Source organism: Mustela erminea, chromosome 6 (genome assembly GCF_009829155.1).
Source record: "Mustela erminea isolate mMusErm1 chromosome 6, mMusErm1.Pri, whole genome shotgun sequence".
Lineage (NCBI taxonomy): Eukaryota > Metazoa > Chordata > Mammalia > Carnivora > Mustelidae > Mustela > Mustela erminea.
The window spans coordinates 74537307-74562202 of NC_045619.1; the positions used below are offsets into that span (position 1 = coordinate 74537307).

Sequence of the window (24896 nt, forward strand, 5' to 3'; positions counted from 1 at the left end):
ATATAAATAGACTTTAACCAGTTAACTGACATGAAATTTTCAGATTGGATATAAAAAATATATATCTTGTTTGCAAAAGATACGGTTAAAAAAAACTTTGGAAAGATTGAAGGAATAGAAAATGATATACATGGTAAAAGAAGTCTATATTAATCCTAAGACAAGATAGGCATCAAAAAGATAAATACATAATGATACAAGATTCAAGTCACTGAGAAGTTGTAGGTCTACAATAGTTTTATGTAAAATTCTTGAGGCAAATATGTTTCAAAATTTAGAAGTTGCAGTTTTATGGGCGGTTCAAATTTCAAACTTGGTAATTAATTGAACCAGCTGCGCTTACTAGATGGTTTTAATAGAACTGATAAATGAGGGAAAGAAAAGACAGAGGCAAAGGAATTAGTTTAGAATAACATGGATTAACAGAAAAGCTTGGAAGAGTTCTCTCCATCTCAGAAAGAAAAGGGAATGGGGAAAACAGACCATGTAAATGCAACTTAGGAACCTCAAAGCAGGTCTCTAAATTTGTATGTTCTATGAATGTCCTGGAAATACCTTAGTAATACATGTAAGTCATACCTCCACTTCCTTGTTTTTCTGCTTTGGTTCATTAGCTTATTTGGACATCAGATGAAGAATTGAGTTCATTATGCTCCTCAGTTTATGGTACATATTAATCTTTAGGTGGGGAAAGTTCCCTCTCTTGCTTGACTGATTTTTTCTATCTCCATTTTTTCATGCTTAATGTTCTCATGACTATAGACAATCATCTTAATTTTCAAAAACTACCCATTTTTTTAAATTTTAATTTTTTAATTGTTGAGAGCTTCATTCTATTTGACAGTCAGAGATCATAAGTAGGCAGAGAGGCAGGCGGAGAGAGAGGAAAGGAAGTAGGCTCCCCTCTGAGCAGAGCGCCCGATGAAGGGCTCGACCCCAGAACCCTGAGACCATGACCCAAGCCGAAGGCAGAGGCTTTAACCCACTGAGCCACCCAGGTGCCCCCCCAAAATACCCATATTTTTATGTGATTACGTTCTTGGAAAATGACTGCTGCTACTTTATGTTCATGTGTCTTTAATTTACCTAAATAATACAATTATATATCTCATTCTGTTTCTTAGAAACAGAAACAGATATTTAGCAGAGAAGAGATAATAAGTAGCCCCCGAGGAAGGAAAAAACACTGAAGGGAATTGTCATCCAGTTAACTTACTTCCCCTGATGTCTCATTAAACTTCTTACAGTTGAGTCCTTTGTATATCTGTGTCCAATAAAAAGAAAATTTTACTCTTATTTAAGTTTACTTAATAAGTTTCTCTTTCTTGCTGAAAAAAATCGATCCCAAATAGGGAAAGGAAGTATGATTAATTTTGTTATCTTTTATTCTGAGTACATATGCACTGTGGCTATTAAAATGATAGGTGAAAATTGGTTCCCTGTTTGTACAGTGAATACATAAGAGATAATTAATAGAAGGCAAACTAAGACAATAACACAATGTTAACTGCAAGCTTCTTGGTTTGGTAGACCCTGAGATGCTTTGATAAACAAACATTTCTCTGGAGTAAGGGTGTAATTGAATCTTCAATATACTGAAGGACTAAACAGGTTAGTCTTACCTAGGGAAACCTCAGATGGGTGAAATAATGGTTAACTCCCCATCTACATTCAAAAAGTATTTCCTTATGAAAACTATATATTTGCTGGCATGAAGAACCTTGAAAATACCGCATGCCCATATATCCCTTTTTAGGATAATTCTATAACGATAGAGTTAATGATATGTATTCATTTTGGATACACTAGAAAGGCAGTATGTTGGAATTAGGGAACTGCAGAGAATGGTGAATATCTGAAACATTTTTCTAAGAAGTGGCAGAAGCATCTTCTTAGGGAGACATAAATGTGCTATAAACCAATACTAACAGCAAAGGTGAGCTTAAAGGGCAAAACAGGTCATTTGTAGCATTTCCAGTCTTGATCTTCCTCCAGTATTGTTTGAAAGCCTGGGTAGAGGTGGATGGAAGCAGACTTGAAGACTGGGATTTAGCTAGGGAAAAAGGGCCCTCAGGGCACTGACCCTAGACTAGTTGGAGTGGTGAGCTGTGTGGTCCAGGCTAGAGAGAATAAGGGGCAGGGACCTAAGTGTTGAGAAGGCATTAGAAGAGTTAAGATCACAGGACTCACTGGAGTCAAACTGAAATAAGGAAATGATATGACTATAAACAGAAGGTTAGTTTTTCACTTTTCAGATATAAAATAGTTGTTAGTGATGACAAGAGCCAGTGTTTGTCTATGAGCATAAGCTACTATAGTAAAGTGGAGGTGAATACTTTTGGAGTCACATTACTAGAACCTAGTATGCAGATGGATAATCAACTGCTCTACTACTGATATAATTTGAGAACAGAAATGAACAATGTGGACCAAGGTGCTTGCAAAGTCATTGATAAACAGATGATAGTTTTGGTGGTGGGTTCATAAATGATAGCATGCTGAAGGATATAAGAAGTATAACTAAATGGCCTTAATGTAGAAAACGTAGTATTTATGCTACAGTAGAGGAGCAATGGCTTATGTGATTTCTGGCCTCTTTCTGTCTCTTTCTCCATTTCTCTTTCTTTCTTTCTTCCCCCAACACTACACACACACACACACACACACACACTCATTAGTATATCCGAGACTTTGACACTCACACATAATGTATACACATAATAGAGACCAGGGATCCCAAATTATGACTTTAAGGCCCAGAGTGGTAATATACATCATGGAGCTGAAACTGGGGAGTAGATAAGCACATAGCAGAACAAGAGAATGTGAGCCTGTATAATGACATTGAAGTCCAAAACTTTTAAGTTCTGTTGTCTGAAGGTAAATAGCTGCACTGTATATTTGGTTGCCAGATGGCTGTCAGATGTCCTCTTACAATATCAGTAAATATGGAAAACTGTAAAGAAATTGTCTCGTACCTCCCTTCCTTTATCAATACGTGTTTGCTCTGTTTGCTTTTAAATGTCATAATTGCCACAAATATTTGATAATCATTCATTATTCAGGTATGAATAAAGTAAATCAATTACATAGTGGAAGTTCACAAATGGAAACCTAACACAAAAATCATAGACCAGGGGTGCCTGGGTAGCTCAGTCAGTTGGGCATCTGACTCTTGATCTCAGCTCAGATCTTGATCTCAGGGTTGTGAGTTCAATCCCCATGTTGGGTTCTATATTGGGGGTGGAGCCTACTTAAAAAAAAAAAATCATAGACCAGTGTTTTTCAAAGTGTGGTCCTCAAATTATGCTAGTTCCTAACCATCAGTCAAGAGTTCGGCAGAGAGAGGCAGTTTTCAAAGGAAAAAATATTATTACAGATATTGTGTTCACATACATGTCACAAACTTGAAACCTATAGCACTAATTAATGGAAACTCTCTATACATGATTTTCATGAATAAAGATTATTCACACACAATAAAGCCAGTACAGTTGGAATCTTCACAGTGTCTTTTAATGAATATGAGTAGATCCTTGTAAAAAACTACAAGCACCTATTTTTATCTCACTTGTCTCCTTTGTAGTATTTTGTTAAATTTGATTTTTTTCTTTTAGTTAAGTATTGTGCTATATCCTCAATGGAGATAATAGATTAATGGCTTGAGAGTGGTTCACAGAAATAAAAATGTTACAATAATAACATAAGTAGACAAATTGTATATTAGGATATTGGCTCTGCTATTTTAATGAAAACAATAGCATTGACTTAAATAGGGTTAAAAGTTTTTTTCTCTCTTCTATAAAATTTTAATTGGTAGGAGGTCCAAGGAGGTATGAAGGCTCTGCTGCATGAGGTTATCTAGGGACCCAGATTCTTCTCTGGAAAGCTTTAACATTTCCTAAGTTGTCATCCTTGTCTGCATAGTGAACACTAACGTATCACCATCATGTCTCAATTCTGTTTCCCAAGTTGTGAAGGAGGAAGAGGACTGGGAAGGAAAGTAACCTCATTTAAAGGACATGACCTCCAAAATTACACATTATACTTGCTCATATGTCATTAGACAGAAACTGATTCTTTAAGGAAAAATTCAAATTACTGATTTTTAGTATTGGATGAATTTTGAGTGAAACAATATAAACTAAAAACATCACCAAATTATATTTTTATGCAAAAATGAGCCAATTATACTCATGGGGAGAAGCTTGAAAACTAGTCTAAAAAGTAAATAATAACAATAGCTAGAGGCAAAGCAAAACAAACCAGACACAAAATGTCTTTGTTAAATAATAAAATGGCACCTGAGTGTTATTGGTTATTCAGTATAGATCATCAAAATATTTCATTATTTTCCAGCAGGTATTTTAATTTGTAGAAGGCAAGTCCTTAATATGTAAGGTTTATTTAACATGTATGGTGACTACATTAGAGTTAAGCCCATGATATCTTTTCCTTTATTAGTAATATTCCTTCTAGAGAAGCTTTTTTTTTTTCTTTTTCATTTAGTTAATGGTTACTTCAGGTGTCATAATGTAAAGTGAATTTGAGATTACATATAATCACCATTATTTATTCAAGTGGGAGAAAAATGATGTTCATTAGGTTGATCTTCAATGCCATACCACATTTGATTTATCCAAAGTGAACAAAAATGACTCAATATGCCTCTTAATATTGGTCCATGGGAAATTTTTGATGTCCTGAAATGAAGGTTGCTTCCTTCAGAGAATACTTGATTTTTCTTCTAGCAAGACCACAGTCAAAGTAACTTTCAGCTTACACTAAATTTTTAACCTGGGATTTCGAATCACATCAGTAAGAGAATTTGTGTTATAAATTAATGTGAAGATTGATTTATGTTTTAGATTCATCTCTGCTAAACATGAAGTGTAAGGTTCAAGAATGTTGATTTATCAAAAAAAATTTTTTTTAACTTAAAAATTAAAAATTCTTGGGCACCTGGGTGGCTCAGTGGGTTAAGCATCTGCCTTTGGCTCAGGTCATGATCTCAGGGTCCTGGGATGGAGCCCCACATCGGGCTCTCTGCTCTGCAGGGAGCCTGCTTCCTCCTCTCTCTCTGCCTGTCTCTCTGCCTACTTGTGATCTCTCTTTGTCAAATAAATAAATAAAATCTTAAAAAAAATTAAAAATTCTTTTTTGAAAAAGAGGATTGATTTACCTAGCAGTTTCTTAGGAGTGGGGATATGGGTGGGGAATATTCATTATTGATATTCACTTACAAAATGGGGTCTTTAAGATTCCAGATTTTTAATGAGATCATCTTATTTTGGACTCTAGATTTTTCACCTGTTTCTACGAGGATATAAAAAGTAAAGTTCAACCTACAAGAGACTCATTTCAGACCTAAAAACACCTGTAGGTTGAAATGAGGGGATGGAGAAACATGTATCACATAAATGGATGTCAAAAGAAAGCCGAAGTAGCAACACTTGTATCAAACAAACTGGATTTTAAACCAAAGATTGTAACAAGAGATGAAGAAGGACACTATATCATAATAAAGGGGACTATCCAACAAGAAAATCTAACAATCGTGAATATTTATGTCCCCAACTTGGGAACACCCAAATATATATAACAATTAATGACAAACATAAATAATAATATTTATTATTTTTTAGATAATAAATAAACTCATAGATAATAATACAATAATAGTCAGGGACTCTAACACCCCACTTACATCAATGGACAGATCATCTAAGTAGATAATCAACAAGGAAACAGTGGCTTTGAGTGAGATGCTGCATCAGACAGACTTAACAGATACTTTCAGATCATTCCATCCTAAAGCAGCAGAATACACATTTTTTTCAAGTGCACATGGGGCATTCTCTAGAATAGATCACATACTAAGTCACAAATTGGGCCTCAGCAAGTACAAAAAGATTGAAAGCATACCATGCAACTTTTCTGACCACAATGCTATGAAACTTAAAGTCAATCACAAGAAAAAATTGGAAAAGATAAAAAATACATGGAAGTTACACAATATGCTGCTAAACAGTGAATCAGTTAACCAGGAAATCAAAAAAGAATTAAAAAAGACATGGAAACAAGTGAAAATGAAGACATAGCCATCCAAAACCTTTGGGATGCAACAAAATTCGTAGTAATAGGAAAGTATATATACAGGCCTACCTCAAGAAGCAAGAAAAATGTCAAGTAAACAACCTAAATTTACACCTGAAGGAGCTAGAAAAAGAACAACAAATAAAGCCTAAAGCCAGTAGAAAACGGAAAATACAAAAATTAGGTAAGGAATAAATGATATAGAAACTAAAAAAAAAAGAAAAAGAAAGAAAGAATGAATGAAAGAAAGAAAGAAAAAAAAATAAAGAACAGATCAATGAAACCAGGAGCTGGTTCCTTGAAAAAAAAAAAAAAAAAAAAAAAGAAAGAAATTGATAAACCCCTAGCCAGACTTATCAAAAAGGAAAGAGGTGATGGTTTGGCTCAGTCGGTAGAGCATACGACTCAAACTTAGTGTTGTAAGTTCGAGCCCCATGTTGAATGGGGAGATTACTTAAAAATAAAAATAAAATATTTTTTAAAAAGAAAAGAGAAAGGACCCAAATAAATAAAATCACAAAGGAGAGAGGAGGGGTAACAACCAAAAACACAGAAATACAAACAATTGTAAGAAAATATTATGAAAAATTATAAATCAAAAAATGGGACAACTTGGAAAAAACAGATAAATTCTTAGAAACTTATAAACCACCAAAACCGAAATAGGAAGAAATAGAAAACTTGAACAGACTGAAAATCTGCAAAGAAATTGAATCAGTAATGAAAAATCTCCCAACAAACAAATGTCCAGGGCCAGATGGCTTCACAGGTGAGTATGCCAAACAATTGAAGAATTGTTAATGCTTATTCTTCTCAAAATATTCAAAAAAATAGAAAGGGAAGGAGAGCTTCCAAATTCATTCTATGAGGCCAGGATTACCTCAATACCAGAACCAAATGAAGACTACACTAAAAAGAATCACAGGCTAATATTCCTGATGAACTTGGATGCAAAAATTCTCAACAAGATAATAGCAAATCTAATCCAACAGTACATTAAAAGAATTATTCACCATGACCAAGTGGGATTTATTCCTGGGCTGCAAGGATGGTTCAATATTTGCAAATCAATTAACACAATACACCACACTAATAAAAGAAAGGATAAGAACCTTATGATCCTTTCAATAGACGCTGAAAAAGCATTTGACAAAGTACAACATCCATTCATGATGGAACAAAACAAAACAAAAGAAAAATCAAGTACATAGGGTTAGAGGGAACATACCTCAACATGATAAAGACCATATATGAAAAACCCACAGCTGATATCAACCTCAATAGGGAAAAATTGAGAGCTTTTCCCTGTGGTCAGGAATAAGTTGGGGATGTCTGCTCCTACCATTGTTATTTAGCACAGTACTGGAAGTCCTAGCCACAGCAATCAGACAACACAAAGAAATAAAAGGCATCCAAATTGGCAAGGAAGAAGTCAAACTTTCAGTATTTGCAGATAACATAATACTTTAAATAGAAAATCCAAAAGACTGCAAAAAAAAATTGCCAAAACTGATACACGAATTTAGCAAAGTCTCAGTATACAAAGTCAATGTACAGAAATCTGTTGCATTTCTATACACCAAAGAAGGAAGCAGTAGAAAGAGAAATTAAGGAATTTATCCCACTTATGGTTGCACCAGAAGCAGTAAGATACCTAGGAATAAACCTAACCGAAGATGTAAAAGATTTATATTCTGAAAACTATAAAATGCTGATGAAGGAAATTGAAGATGACACAAAGAAATGGAAAAAAAAATTCCATGCTCATGGATTGGAAGAACAATTGTTGTTTAAAAGTCTATATTACCCAAGCAATCTACGCATTAATGTGCTCTCTATCAAAATGTCACCAGCATTTTTTGCAGAGCTAGAAAAAACAATCCTAAAATTTGTATGGAATCATAAATGACTTTGAATAGCCAAAGCAACCTTGGTAAAAAAAAAAAAAAAAAGCAAGGGTGGAGGCATCACAATTACAGATTTCAAATTATATTACAAAGCTCTGGTCATCAAGACAGTATGGTACTGGCACAAAAATAGACACATAGATCAATGGGACAGAAGAGAAAACCTAGAAATAAACCCAAATCTGTATGGTCAACTAATCTTTGACAAAGGAAGAAAGAATGTCCAATGGGAAAAAGACAGTCTCTTCAATAAATGGTGCTGGGAAAACTGGACAGCTACATGCAGAAGAATAAAGATGGGCCACTTTTTTACATCGTACACAAAAATAAATTCAAAATGGGTTAACAACCTAAATGTGAATCCTGACACCATAAAAATCCTAGAGAAGAGAACAGGCAGTAACATCTTTGACATGGGCCATAGCAACTTCTTACTAGATATATCTCCTGAGGTGGGGGTGGGGTGGGGAGAAGCATAAATAAGCTATCAGGACTTCATCAAAATAAAAAGTTTCTTCACAATGAAGGAAACAATCAACAAAAATTAAAAGGCATCCTACAGAATGGGAGAAGATAATATATCTGGTAAAAGGTTGATATCCAAGATCTACAAAGAACTTCCCAAAATCGACACTTAAAAAACAATCCAGTTGGGGCACCTGGGTGGCTCAGTGGATTAAGCCTCTGCATTGTCATGATTCAGGGTCCTGGGATCGAGCCCTACATTGGGATCTCTGCTAGGCAGGGAGCCTGCTTCCCCCTCTCTCTCTGCCTGCCTGTCTGCCTACTTCTGTCAAATAAATAAATAAAACCTTTAAAACAAAACAAAACAAAACAAAACAAAAAAACAATCCAGTTAGAAATGGGCATGACATGAATCAAAATTTCTCCAAAGAAGATGTACAGATGACAATAAACACATGAAAAAATGCTCAATATCAGTCTCATTAAGGAAATACAAATCAAAACTAAAATGAAATATCACCTCATACCTGTCAGAATAGTTAAAATTAACAACACAGGAAACAATAGATATTGGTGAGGATGCAGGGAAAGGGGAATGCTCTCACACTGTTGGTGGGAATGCAAACTAGTATAGCCACTCTGGAAAATAGTATGGAGGTGCCCCAAAAAGTTAAAAATAGAGCTACACCACAAGCCAACAATTACACTAAGTATTTACCCAAAGGATACAAAAATACTAATTCAGAGAGATATAGGCTCCCCAATGTTTATAGCAGCATTAGCAACAATAGACAAATTATGGAAAGAGCACACATGTCCATTGATTAATAAATGCATAAGAAGATGGAATATTACTCAACCATAAAAAAGAATGAGCTCTTATTATTTGCAACAATGTGTGTGCATCTAGAGAGTATAATGCTGAGCAAAATAAGTTAGAGAAAGACAAACATGATATGAGTTCCCTCACATGTATAATTTAAGAAGCAAAACAAACAAACATAGTGGGGGGGGGGGTGGAAGAAACACAAACTAAGAAATAGAGAGAACATATAGAGGTCAAAGTGAGGGTTGCTGGAGGGAGATGGGCCAGGGGATAGGTTAATTCATAACGGGGATTAAGGAGGGCACTTGTTGTGATGAGCACCCGGTATTGTATGGAAGTGTTGAATCACTAAATTCAACACCTGAAACTAATATTACATTGTATGTTAACTATCTGAAATTTAAATAAACACTTAAAAATAAAAGTAAAGTTCAAATTAGCTTATTTCTTCAAAGGCCTCCCAGTGTTAAACTGGCAGACAGCTCTCCTTTATGGTATACAGCTGAAGTAAATAAGTAAAAAGCAGCTCAAATCACAATATTAAATGATGAGATGGCAAAACCAAGTTACATAGCCTTTATTTATTTATTTATTTGATAGAGAGAGAGATCACAAGTAGGGAGAAGGCAGGCGGAGAGAGAGGGGGAAGCAGGCTCCCCGCTGAGCAGAGAGCCCAATGTGGGGCTCGATCTCCAGGACCCTGAGATCATGACCTGAGCTGAAGGCAGAGGCTTAAACCACTAAGCAACCCAGGTGCCCCTACATAGCCTTTATTTACCAAGAACCAGAAAAGCTGAAGTCCAGAAAAGGTAGTAAAGCTAAAACAACTATCAAAGCCTACATTCCTCTCAGTAAAGCATAAAATGATTTTTACCTGTGGTGTCAGAACCTTTATTATAATATGGTTTGAGCCTTTGAGGTCTTTGAAAATCTAGAAGGGTATTGAATCAATTATTTTCTAATTGTTCAGAATACCCACTACACATTTTTTTTTTAAGATTTTATTTATTTTTTTGACAGACAGAGATCACAAGTAGGCAGAAAGGCTGGCAGAGAGGAGGAAGCAGGCTTCCCACAGAGCAGAGAGCCCAATGTGGGGCTCGATCCCAGGACCCTGAGATCATGACCTGAGTCGAAGGCAGAGGCTTTAACCCACAAAGCCACCCAGGCGCCCCCCACTACACATGATTTATAGAGCTTACCAGCATATATTGTAGATATGTCCCAATTGGAGAAAAAGAGTGGAAGAGTTTGGGCATAAGTGTTAAGCCCTGAATATATTTGCTTTTCAAAATCAGACAAGATAATGAAGTGAACCAAAACTTTAGTCTTTGGTAGAATTTCTCAGTGGGTGGTCTGAACACCAGATACATCAGAATTAATCTAAGTGCCAAACATGGATTTCCTGGTCCTTACTACCAGATCAACTAAATCAATATCTCTGCAGGCTTACCTGATATACAGCAGTGTTTGAAACCCACTGCTGAATGAATGACAATCATTCATTAATTCATTTATGCATTCATCTGTGCCTTCAGTTAACAGAGAATTTTGGAATGCATACTGTAGCAAGAAACTGCAAGGCACTGAAAAGGAAACAGAACTAAAGCACTGTAACTGGCTAGTCCAGTTTATATTTTAAGAGAGGAGATTAGAAATATATACAAATGATTATAATAAACTGTGAAAACCCTAAAACACATAGAAACCTATAAATCTTGTAGCGTGTCTTGACATGAGATATTTCATTTTAACCTTGTCATATCCTCATAACTACTTCCAATGTTGAACTTACTAGGCTGTATACTACTTCATCAATGTTTGCATACCCATGAGAACATTAATTCCCCATGAGTAGGGACCTGAATTTATTCAGCTGGATCTCTTGGACAATGAACAGTGGGTCACACACATCCAAATCTGAAGTTTGTTAAACTGACTAAAATTTGTTATTATGCCTTATAGCATAGGCAACTTTGATATGTTAAAAAAAAACTCAAGTTCTACCCCTTTCTAAAGATTCATTTTTATCTCCTTAATCCAATCATGTCCTCATATGTCTTCCTAAAATTATTTTGGTATTGACTTCATCCAAATCCAATCATGTTTTGACCACTTAACAGATTATATATATTGTGTTAAGTGCTTGAAATAGTTAAATAAATGGTGACGCTCTTCTTGGAAGGGTGTTGTATGCTAGCGACAGAAATAGACACATAAGTATATTAATATTATTCAATGTAAAAATCCCTATAATAAATCATAGTAAACAAGACTTTAAAAACAGAAGCAGAGAATAATCATTTAAACCTCTGGGAGGGTGTCAAGGTGTATTTCACTATTTTCTTTATTTTTCATGCTCATTTAATTTTTTTAACATTCCTTTCAGCATCTCTTTATGCATGTATATACAAGTTTATATAAAGAGGGCAATATTAGATATGCTCTTTCATCAGAGACACGATTCTATAAATAGCTTTTTCATTATTTTCTATCATCCTCTTCCATTCATTCCAAGGTAACCAGTGTTAACTAAATTCCATGCTTTGGTTTTTAAGGAACAGATTGCCATCAGTGGGATTGCCAGATTGAAGGGTACGTGTGGGGTTAAAGCAAAAACTGCCCTGGTCAAAGTTAATCAGACACTGAAGACTTTATTCAAGGCTATTGCAATAGCAGAGAAAGAACACAACTAAGTTAGCTCAATTCTGCTGAAACAAAAGGAGTGTTCAAGAGCTGAGATGGGACGACAGGGATCACTGACCATCTGTGTTTGCTCATTAGTTTTACCCAAAGGAAAAGTACACAGTCCTTATATCTTGATGACAGGAGATAGCTTTACAACTTGAAGCATGGAACTCATTGAAATTAGGCTCCTATAATCATACAGAGATTAGGGGCTAGAGGTCCTGTCTTCCTATATGAGTACATTTCAAAAGGATGGCTCCCACATCCTTGAGAAAAACAGTCCTGGGCTATTAAACTGACCAAAGACCTTTGAAAAGATTTATACCTCAAAGGGACAGAGACAGATTTACAGTTATAAGTTTTCTAAAGTAAATGCTCTAAAAGAATAGGGACCTCAGTTATTAGGCCATCTGGATTCTGTAAAGTCTCACAATGAAAAACAGGTCAGGAGCCAAGAGACAGGAAGAAACCTGTCTAAAGTTCAATCAAGCTGAACAAAATGTAAGGCCATCTTAGCACATAGATTTAATTTTAATGGCTATCACCAGATTGATTATTTTATCAAAGGTCTATAATAATTTACATTTTACCATTTCCCTCACCTTCTCAACATAAATACAACTGATTTTATGCCCTTACATTGTGATAGGTAAAAAAGTAACCTTATATTTTTGTTTGGACTGGTAATTTCCTGACTACTAAGATGACTATCTTTGGGCCATTTAATTAGATGTTTCTTTTAAATTTCATATCTGCCCATTTTGTCTTCTATTTGATTGGTCTCCCTTTTTATCTTTGTTGTTAATATTGTTTAATCTTTCATTGGTTTATTGACTTTTATTATCTTTGTTGTATAACTATTACTGGTTATTTTGGTTAAAACATTTTTTGAGGGATTGCCTGGGATCAGGGTGAGGGCAAAGGAACAAGAGGAAACTTTGGGGATGATGGAATATTCTATATCCTAGTTTTGGTGAGGCTTACATGAGTTCGTATATTTGTCAAAACTCCTCAAACTATACACTTAAACTGGCTAAATTTTATTTGTAATGATACCTCCATAAATGTGAGAGAGGGAAATTAGAAAAAAATAATCCTTAACAAATGGTACAATTAAGGCTTGTGTATTTTATTGTATGCAAATTTTATATATCAAAAGAAAAGCCTAGAATTAACAATTTACATGCTGAAATATTTAGGGGGTATGTTGCAACATGCCTTCAAATTTCCATTAAATGCACCGAAAATATAAAATAAATTAATGGATGAATAAAGGGATAGATAGAGATAGATATTAACAGATCAGATGATTTATCATATGTAAATGAGAGATGTTGATATAACAATTGTTAATTGTAGGTCTAAGTAGTGAGTATAAGACTATTTAGCAAAATCTTGTAACTTTGCTGTAGGATTAAGAACTTTCATAATATTTATAATAAAAATATATCCCAAACACCTAGGTTATAGGTGTTCCAACAAACCTAGGTTGCTATATAGTATACTAAAATTTCCTCTAAGATTTTAATGCTTTATATGGTAGGCAGAATTATAAGATCACCCTCAAGATTTCTAGCCTCTCACATATAATCATCTTATTCATATATTCTATATATATATCCATATATTCAATCAAACAGGAATTTAGTTACTTTGTGAAGGGACTTTGTAATTAGCATCCCAAATCCGTTAATTTTCAGATTGAGAGATTATCCCTGATGAAGCTAATCAGGTGCATCATTTTAAGGCTATTTGACTCCAGTGCTGGTCCAGTTGTTAGGCAGTGTTGCCAGGACTCATTGTTCTGCTTCACCATCTTTGATATATTGGCTTGATCTTGTAAGAGGATCAAAGTAGAAGACATAATAGAGCAAACTTGGTTTCCCTCACGTGTTTTGTTACCTAGCGCTTTTCTCCCTCTTTCTTTCACTCTTTATGTATGTAGTAAGTTAGTTAGTTAGTTCCTTTACTCTCTCTCCTGAAGGTTAACTAATAGAGAAGCCACAAAGCTTATAAAAACAGCTCTCAAAAGCACTCTTCTTGGATTTCACCAAAGGTCCCAAGCAAGAGGCATTAAAGAAGGAGAAGAAGAATGAGGAAGAGGAGGAGGAGAAAAAGAAAGTGGAGGACGTGGAGGAAAAGGGAAGGCAGGAGGATGGGGGGAGGGGGGAGAAGGAGGAGGAAGAAGAAGAAAAATTCTCTCCAATCAATCCAGTGAAAACAGCTACTTGACCCAAACCACCAGGACCCATGCCTTTTCTTCTCAGCCCATAAAACTACAGTCCCACTTGATTTGAGGAGTCAGCCTCTCTTCAGATGCTCCCCAGGCTTATCAGATGAATGAAGTGTCTGAAATCTATTTGAGTCACTTAAACTTTTATTCATTGATAATCTTTAGGCTTATCACTTTATAGCTGCAAAATGGTTACTGTATTTTCTGGAAGGTCATGGAGAAACAATGTCCAAGGGCAGAGGAAGTTTTCCTCCTGTGTTTATTTTAAGGAAGAAATTATATCTCAGAGACTGAGTCAGACTTCTCCCTCAGATCCCAGTGGCCAGGACTGAGTCACATTCTGATGTCCTACTGCAATGGAAGCTAGCAAGGTGACTATTCAATATTTTTAACTACTCTGATGGGAGGTACGTCAGCAAGAAAGAAATCCTGAGGGTGGGAGGAATGGCTGCAGAGTATGTAACCACCAGTGCATAGCACCACGTTCCATTCAATGTTATTGAATATATCATATCATTTGAGGTTAGTACGTTCAATTTTTCAAGTGTACAAACACAATTTTATGACACTCTTTCCTAGTATTTTGATTGCAATTAGATGAGTTTTCAAGTAAAGCCAAACTATTTCAACATACTTTAAATAATAAATTATTTTCTTGTTTGAAAATCAGCTTGAAGAAAGCCACAGAGAGGTTCTTCATAAGAAATTTAGACGCTGGCATATAGCTGCTGAAGCAAAATAATCAGCCTCAATACAAACAAAACGAGTTAACAAATGTGAAACAGAATGGTTAACTTGTATGTTAATATCATTACGAGTCAGGGCCACGTGCTAGCCTTGAAACCAAATGAGGAAACCAGAACAAAGTCCCCCGCTTTGTGCCCTCTGTTGTTTGAGGATGTGTTTCTGTTCAGGTCACTATCCATCATAGGTACCTTGCTAGTGAAATAAGCAGTGTTGCTAAGCAACAGGGGAAGAAAATGATGTTGGAGAAAGCCATCTCTTTGAAGCAATAGCTGACAAAAGAGCGGTTGCTAAGTGTCATTTAACATGCATAAAAACTGAACCTTGTGATCATCTGCAGTTAAGTGTGTCATGCTGCTCTGCACTGCTAATGTTTTTAAAGTTGAATAAAAGGTAAGGAAGAGGATGAAATATGGACCCTTCCATCATGCTGCTGGTGGCTCCAAGAGGACAGCCAATTGGTGATTCCCACATGCGCTGTATTCAGAGGTGCAAATTGTCAGTTAGTAATCATATTGTTGGCTTTTTCCTCCAGCGTGACTTCTTTCTATTTTTTCTTTTGGCCCATATTTGTAAAATATATATCTGATAAGGGACTGGTATTTGGAATATATAAAGAATTCACAAAACTGAAAAAGGAAACAAATACCCCAGTTAAAAAATAGGCAAAAGACTTTAATAAATATTTCACCAAAGAAGTTTAAAACTTTACATATAGATGGCAAATAAATACATGAAGAGAAGATCATCGTCACTAATTAGAGAAATCCGAACTAAAACCACAATGACATACCTCTTCACACCTATAATAATGGCTAAATAAACCAAAACAACAACCAAACCAAAACCAAAACCAAAACACCCAAATCTGAAAGTACCAAAAATTGCTGAAGGTGTAGAATAACTGGAACTTCTATACATTTTTGGTGAAATGTGAAATGGTACTGTCACTATGGCAACAGTTTAGGAGTTTTCTTATAAAGGTAAACATACATTTAACAAACAACTTAGTAATTCTGCTCCTAGATATTACTCAAAAGAAATAAAATTGTATGTCTTCTCATGAACGTGCATGTAAATATTTCTAACTGGTTTTATTTTTCATGGCAGTGACAATTTAGAAAAGTCAAAAACACAAGGGATGGAAAGCCAATCAATCATTGCCAGGGTCCAAGAGTGAAAGGAAGTGATTGCTTAAATATGAAAGAGCTTTTTGTGGTGATAGAAATGTTCTATGTGTTGATTGTGATGGTAATTATGTGACTGTGTACATTTTCAAAATCCATAAACACTACACTTCAAAAGAGTGAATTTACTTACTGCAACAATATTATACCTTAATAATGCTGACTCCATAAAGTGACAAGAACTCAAGGCTTCTGGGTCCTTTGTCTCCCTCTGCTCCTCCCCCTGCTTGTGCTCTCTCTCTCTCTCTCATTCTTTCCTCTAATAAATAAAAAAAAATTTTAAAACAAAACTCAGTTACTTACAGTCATTTACTCTCATAGATCTACCAATCATCGGGGAAGTTTTGCCTCAGGTTGGTATTATTACTAAGAGGGTTCTGCCCCTTACTGCTTTCCCTTGGACCAATGGGCCATCTGGGGTGTGATTCTTCTCATGGGGCTGGCATTTTATTATTTTTTTTAATTTATTTTTTTTATTTTTTAAAAATTTTATTTACTTGACAGATCACAAGTAGGCAGGGAGACAGGCAGAGAGCGAGGGGAAAACAGGCTCCTCGCTGAGCAGAGAGCCCAATGAGGGGCTCGATCCCAGGACTCTGGGATCATGACCTGAGCTGAAGGCAGAGGTTTAACCCACTGAGCCACCCAGGCGCCCTGGGGCTGGAATTTTAAAGCCTTTGCATTCATAAAGTGTCTTCCAATATCTAACTGATAAGTCAAATGCTTGGAGAACCCACAATTAAGGAGAAGAGATCAGACTAGTGAAACTCCACTCTGCCGTGTATCTTCCTATCCCTGAAAGACTAGAGAATTGAAGCCAATACTGTATCTATTTTACTACCTAAAATAAATTGGTCATGCACAATTTTAAGGAGCTTTTGGTGAATCAGGGTTATGGAAAAGTAGAGGAAAGTGACATTGTTACTTCCCACAAACAAATCTCAAAGCAAATTTTATCACATACCAATATTTATGGAATAAATATTCTTTAGAAGAAGGAAGAAAATAATTTACATAACCTGTTCTGTCAATTTGATAGATGCCCATCTGTCTCTCTATCTCTGTCTCTGTCTCTTTCTTTTAGGCACTGACCTGATCTTGCATGGACAGTCGACTTGAGGCAAATATAATTATATTCTAGATGCAAAATTCTATACACTTACAAGTGGCTTATAATTGTCATCAGCCACAACCAAAATTTTCCATGCCAATAGATGGAGAAAAGACTCTCAGAATAAAGGTCTTCAGCACCCCTCTCAAGCACATAGGCCACAGGGTATGCTCAATGCATATATCCTGCTCATTAATGTGGAGACCGTGTCTAAAGTGTTTGAGTAATCTTATCCTTTCACTGATTTCAACAATGAGACCCCATTTCTAACATTCATTATGCAAACTGGCAAACCACTAATTTCCACAGTGACTCTCTGTATCAAAATTCAATTGTTCAGTGCCTTAAATAATGTAGTATGTGTACTTCAGAAGTAGGTGCTTCTAAAATGAAGCCATTCTGATTAAAGGAGTGGATATAATGCCAGAGATGTGAATCCCTGATCACAGCAATTGACAGCCCCTAACATACAGACTGCCTGACACCCATTAGTACATACAAAATACCACAATGTCTATGCCACAGTATTTAAAAACCAATGGCCCAGGAGAAATGTATAAATGTAGCAACAATATTTTTAAAAAATACCCTAAACGGCCAACAGGAGAGTGGGTAAATAAAATCATGCAAGATTCCAATAATGGAATACTAAAAAACAAGAAATACACATAAAACCATGGATGAATCCCACAAGTGTTATGTTGAGTGAAATAAACCAGGCACAAGAGAGTAAATACTACTTCTCTGGTTCCATTTCTCAGGAGTTCAGACATTGGCAAAGCTAATATATGGTCATAAGCCTCTTCCTGTGAGGTTGGGCTGGAGTGGTATTGATGCAAACAAGAATCAGAAAACCTTCTTGGTGATGGATATTTCCTCTGTCTGAATGGGAGTGACTGTGTTAAGGGTGTATATATATGTCAAACATCATTAAGCAGGACACTAATTATCTGTGCCCTATATGCACCTCGTTGTATACATTTTATACCTAAACTGAAACATGAGTAACAAAAAAAATTTTTTTAAATAAACTACAATCCTGATGTTGGTATAAAACCTAATACTGGTTTCAGTGGACCCAAATATGTATAGTAAATAATAAACTATGAATGGTAGAGGAGATTGAGAAGTATCTAATTATCACTTCAGAACTATACTCTGGGGATGCCTGGGTGGCTCAGTTGGTTAAGCCACTGCCTTGAGCTCAGGTCATGATCCCTGGGTCCTGGGATCGAGTCCCACATCAGGCTCCTTGCTCGGCAGGGAGCCTGCTTCTCTCTCTCTCTCTCTCTGCCTGCCACTCTGTCTGCCTGTGCTCGCTCGCTCTCTGACAAATAAGTAAATAAAATCTTAAAAAAAAAAAAAAAGAACTACACTCTGGAACTCACAGGAATTCTGGAAAGTTGTTCTTAGCACCCACCCACCACCCACCAAGACTCCTGCTCACCTCTGCCTAATGTTTGGGTACATTTCTCTCAAATGACCTGTTATGTACCAATGCCAATGTAGACCTCTTTGTAGCTGTACATCCATCCCCAAGCTCTTCCCTATCAGTCTTATTATTTCCAACTCTGTTCCTGCAGTGATTTTTCCTTAACATAATTTTGACAGGCTAATTATTTTATGTGAGATATTTCTTTTTATAGTGCTTCCTCCCTCAAAAGTTCTTTGGAGGTCTAGAGTTGTGTCTGATGTGGCATTTTTATTACCAGAAACAAAGAATGCCTGCACATAATAGAACCAGATTGTTTGTATTTAAAGAAGGAATAATTTCTTCTCATACCTTTCAGAAGCTCACAGAAAGGGTCTTCAAGGGTATGAGTCTACCCTCTGGGATCTATGGTAAGGAAGAGCAGAGCTTTACTTCGGTTATCAATATTTTCATGGTACCACAGTCGGAGTCAATAGCTATTTCTTTGTCTCTGGTGGATCTGTGCAATTTTTGGTTTTATTGTGACTGCCTAACATCAGACAATCTTCATTCATCAGCTGCCTACGTAGCAGCAATGACCTCCTACTTAGTCTCTCTCTATCTAATTTACCTCCCAGCTCCTATTCCTCAAAAGCGCCAGTCTTAACCACCACAGACCACAGGATCTCTCCATAATGCCTGCTGAGCATGCTGGCCTGTGACCTTCTGTTTAGTCTCAGAGCAGCACTCATAATAACATATTATAATTTCTTGTTTGCATGTCTATCTTCAGCAACACACCACAATTCAGGGCAGGGACTTTGTTTTCTTTAATATTCTTTACCTATCGTTTAAGACAAAGCTAATACAGAGTAGATGCTCATGAGTCAAATAAGTGAATCAATAAAAAGGCTTTATATTTTCCACATGCAATGAGTCCCACTAATCGAAGATCTTTACAGGGAAGTCTTCCGAACCACTTCTACATCATTTAGGCTCTTCAGTGTGTGTGTGTGTATGTGTGTCTGTGTGTCTGTGCATTTGTGTATGTGTATGTGTGTGTGTGTTTAAAATATTTTCCACATGTTAAAACATACATGTAATTGGATCTAAACTTTTCATTTGTTAGTACACAATTTTATCAATTATTTCTGTGTCATTTTGTATTCAGAGTTTGTTCTTTCAAGTATATTAAAAACTTTTTGAGGGAGAACAATTTATCTGCTATGCATTGTTACATATTCTTACATACATATCATACTTAGTAAAGTACTACATACAATAATCACATATTACTACAATAATTACTATAACTTAACAAAAGCTTACTTTTGTTCTAAATTTGGCCAATTGCTGTTTAAGTAAAGTTTAATTTACAAAATTAAATTTAAAATCCTATAAAACAGCAGAAGTTTACACCTACTATGTGTAGCCCCTTCTAATCTACCAGGTGATTCTCCCCCCTCTCCCCCCCACACATCCAAAATAGGACACACAAAATATCTTTTCCCACAGGATTTCATAATTTAAAGAAGAAAACAGCCAGCCACAAAGTGACTTAGTATGGAGGAGTGTACATCTGGGTGACATGAGCTCATTTCCATGCTAGTGGATTGTTTGATGGTCGATTTAGCACAGAGGTTGAAATGACACTGGGGCTGTGAATGACTCTCCTAAACAAGAAAATAAAATGTAATATAATGTAGTTGATCTGTAGAAAGAAACAACTATTCTTACAATTAAAAATTTTTCCAAGGTACACCATTTATAATTCAATACCAAAACCCTGGGAGGAGTAATGAAATGTTTGCAAAGCACACTGAGTTACTTGAAAATAAGGATTGTATAACCACAAGGCAGGATGAAGAACACAGCAACGTCACAAAAGGTATTTCTAAAATCTGATTTCAGGAAAAAATACTGTTCTTTCATTATCTTATTGAAACTTGAGTAGCCCCTGCTGATCTGAGTGCCAAGTCAGATTTTGTCCAAAACTGAAATGTTTCTTTGACTTAGCTGTATTCTTCAAAATGATTTGGGAGGGGGCACGCTAATCAGAAACTTACTGCTACAGAGGAAGAAAGAATAAGCCATAGAATGTCATGACTGAAAGGAATGGATGATGTAGAAACTTTTTTTTTTCCCACTCAATCATTTTATTTATTTTTTTATTGTGTTATGTTAGTCACCATACAGTACATTGTTAGTTTTTGATGTAGGGTTCCATGATTCATTGTTTGTGTATAACACCCAGTGCTCCATGTGATACCTACTCTCCTGGTTTCTACTTACAAAAGAAGCATTTCACAGCATCTGTCAACAGATATAAGTCTGGAAACAAAAATAACATTCACTTCCTCAAAAATTGCCATAGGTCTTTGATCCAATCCTACAGCAGCCATTCCAGAGAATTTTCTTAGCATTGTACTTCATTTAGAATTGCACGTTTGCCATCATATAGTTTCACACACCCAATACATACACATTTTAAAAGGAGAAAATTCACTCTGAGTAATGCCTTCCTTCTCATCTTTTTGCTTTGGTAATTTCAATTTCTGGATGATTTCCAAAGTAAAAAAGGTCTCTTTGGCTCTGCCAAGAGATACAAATAGTTATACAAAATATACTTATACAAAAGTATAAGAGCACCTGGCTACTTTTCAATAATAAGCAGCGCCCATTAGCAAGCACTGTCTTTCTGAACCTCTTTGGGCTTGGGCGTACATGTCTGCCAGTGACCCCAGTGCACCTCTTACCTTGGACCATCCTTAAATTCTCTGGTGCAACCAGGCAGTTGTCTAGTTATTCTGTCTCAAGGTAAGAAACATAGAGTCCAAACATACACCTAAAAATAAATCATTTCCCAATGTTATCTCATCCTTGTTATCCGCAAAGGCAAAAACAAAACCCCATTTAAACTGGTCTTTCCTCACAGAGGATACACTTTAAGAATGTGAAAGTACATAGTGTTGAGACTACAGAAATAAGATCGGTGCCTCAGAGCCTTGGTGAGGATCCTTACTCAGTTACCTTCCTTTGGGTAAACCTACACAGAATATCTGTGAGCCTTCGCTTCTTTCTCTGCGTCACCATTTTATGAGCCTCTGGGAGTTTGCCTCCCCCACTGGCTATTCTGGGACTCAGAACCTCAAGATCTAAACCTACCAGAATTCAGAGGTTGAGTGGGAGCTGTTCGTTTCATTATTAGCTCCAGCATTTGGGCAAATTACTTAACTTCTCTGTGTTGCAGTTTCCTTATTGGCAAACTCGAGAATTGCACATTTAGGAGTATAAGCAGTGGTTAAGGGTGCAGGTGCTGAGCTAAACTGCTTGGGTTTGTATCCTGGCTCTGGTAATTACTAGCTCTGCTACCCTGAACAAGTTGCTTAACCTCTCAATGCTTCAGAAATGTTTCCCCACGTGCACAATGGATCATAGTAATCCTTATGAAATAGAAACATTATAAATATTTCATTAACCTGCACATTTTAAACATATAAGAAATATTTGATAAATATTAGTTGCTCTTATTGTCGTAATTGTTATTATTGCTGGAATTTCTGGGGGGACTTCCAAAAAACAGAATTTCTTATCCATGGATTATTAAAAGGGTTTGAAATGAAACAAAGAATAAATATAGAGGGCAAAATATTCCCTTTCTTACTGGCTTTTGACTTGAACTGTGGAATTCAGCTAATTTGCATTCCCCACAGCCCCAGCAGCTTCCAAGTGAGGCAGCCCCTGAGCAAACATAAGGCCTGGGGGAGGATTTGTGCTCTCTGTAGCCAAAGCACTTTCAAGAGGAAGAAGAGAGTGCAGCTGAAGAAAGAGTGTCCAATTACTCTTCCCAAATTTAACTTTATGACAAGTCATTTGCTCTCCCGCAAGGTAGGATAAGGAAAGAGGGGAGGAGAAACCCTGAGTTGCAACACTACAGGTCCATTCACAGGAAGGAAACAAGAGGAGGAAGTTTTCCCAAATAACATTCCCATCATCATCCACCTGCTTCTAGCATCAAGAATGTGCTCTTTTTATTTATTTTTTATTTTTTTAATTTAATTTTATTTTTTCAGTGTTCCAAGATTCATTGTTTATGCACCACACCCAGTGCTCCATGCAATACGTGCCCTCTATAACACCCACCACCAGGCTCAACTAACCCCCCCAAACCCTCAGTTTGTTTCTCAGAGTCTATAGTCTCATAGTTTGTATCCCCCTCCGATTTCCCCTAGTTCACTTTTTCTCTCCTTCTCCCAATGTCCTCCATGTTATTCCTTATGCTCCATAAGCAAGTGAAACCATAAGATAATTGACTCTCTCTGCTTGACTTATTTCACTTGGCCAAATCTCGAGGCAACCAGAACAGGGCACTTCCCCCTTCCTCTAAATAATTTTCACATTTTTTAAAACCCATGTGTATTAATGAAAAACTGGGGAATTTTGATGTTTCTGGTCCCTTAGCCATGAGTCAAGTCCCTTTTTAGCATGTATGCTTGCCAGTATAAACTGCATTGGGAGTTGTTTAGCATCATTTAAAAGTAATTATTTCACATATAGTTACTGTCTTTCTCATGTCAGGCAAACAATTTGCCTTCTGCTTTGCTGAAATAGGAATGTGGTCACAATCAGAAATTCAGGCCGTTGGGAAAAAGGCTTTGCACCCACTGTGTTAACAAATGGCATGCATGGAGTTCAATTTGAGAGAAAGAGAGAGGGAAATAGTAAAAACCAGTATGGAGCATCTGAAGCATGACAACGTAGATGAAAAGAAAAGGACATTCACTAGCAATGAAGATCTAAAAATAAATCAGAATAACAATTCCATTCACAATGGCATCCAGAAGATCAAAACACTTAGGAAAAATTGAATAAAAGAAGTGCAAGTCATGCTCATTGAAAATTATAAAACATCAAAAGAAATTAAAGAAGAGCTAAATAAATGGAAAGATCTCCTATGACTGTGGATTGAAACACTGAATTTTTTAACGTAGCATTATTCACCAAATTGGTCTATAGGTTAAACACAATTATCAAAACCCCAGCTTTCTTTTCAATAGAAATTGAACAGCTAAAGCTAAAATTCAGATGAAAATTAAGGAACCCAGAATAGCCCAAACAGTATTTTAAAAGGGGATCAAATTGGAAAGACTCATAATTCTAAATTTTGAAGCTTGTTATAAAGTTACTATAATTAAGACAGTGTGTTCTGGCATAAGTGTAGACTTAAAGATCAGTAGAATAGAAGTGTAAGCCCAGAAGTAAGCCCTCGCATTGTAGTCAATTACTTTTCAACAAAGTTATTAAGAAAACTCAACAGGAAAGAAATAGCCTTTCAGAGACTGGTTCTGGAACTATTTGCTACCCACATGTAAAAAGATGAATTTGGACAAGGCAAATAACCCAGTTTAAAAATGGGCAAAATCTTTGAATAGCTATCTCTCCAAAGAAGATACGCAGATGGCCAATAAGCACTCGGAAAGATGCTCCATCATTAAGCAGGAAATGTAAATCAAAACCACAATAAAAGGTGCCTGTGTGGCTCAGTCAGTGAAGGGTCTGACCTGGGTCACATTTTGATCTCAGAGTCCTGGAATGGAGCCCTGTGTCTGGCTCCCCACTCAGTGCGGAGTCTGCTTCCCCCTGCTCCTGTGATCATTCTCTCTCTCTCTCTCAAATAAATAGATAAAATCTAAAAAAAACAAAAAAAACCAAAAAACCCCACAGTGAGATACCATTTCTCACCAACTAATATAGCTATAATTAAAAAGCCGGGTAATGAAAGTTGGTAAGAATATGGAAACATTGGAACTCTCATACATTACTGTGAGACATAAAGGGTGCTGCCACTTTGGAAAACAATTTAGTAGTTTCCTAAAATGTTAAGTATAGAGTTACTATATGACCCAGCAAAATGTAGGCCCAAGAAATAAATGTATGGGAATATTTGCAGCAACATTATTTAAGAAAGCTAAAACTTGGAAACAACCCAAGTGTTCATCAACTGGATAAACAACATTGGATATCTAAAGAATGAAATACTATTTGGTAATAGAAAGGAACATGTGGATACTAAACATGAATAAGCCTCAAAAACATTATACTTAGTGAAAGAAGTTAGACATAAAAGAACACAAATTATATGATTACATTTACATGAAATGTCCAGTAAAGGGCAAATATATATATATAGAGAGAGAGAGACAGACAGACAGACAAACTAGATTAGTA

The 24896-nt window shown here is 36.1% G+C and overlaps 1 long non-coding RNA gene across 1 annotated transcript in view; it reads right to left on the bottom strand.

Annotated features, from left to right (window-relative positions):
• Positions 1-19094, bottom strand: part of LOC116593438 — a 51079-nt gene extending 31985 nt beyond the window's left edge. Inside the window, exons 1-2 of the long non-coding RNA XR_004286903.1 lie at positions 19041-19094; positions 10748-10880 (exon numbers count right to left, since the gene is read on the bottom strand). This is a non-coding gene — a long non-coding RNA (uncharacterized LOC116593438). The remainder of the gene's footprint in view (positions 1-10747; positions 10881-19040) is intronic.
• Positions 19095-24896: the final 5802 nt, after the last annotated feature.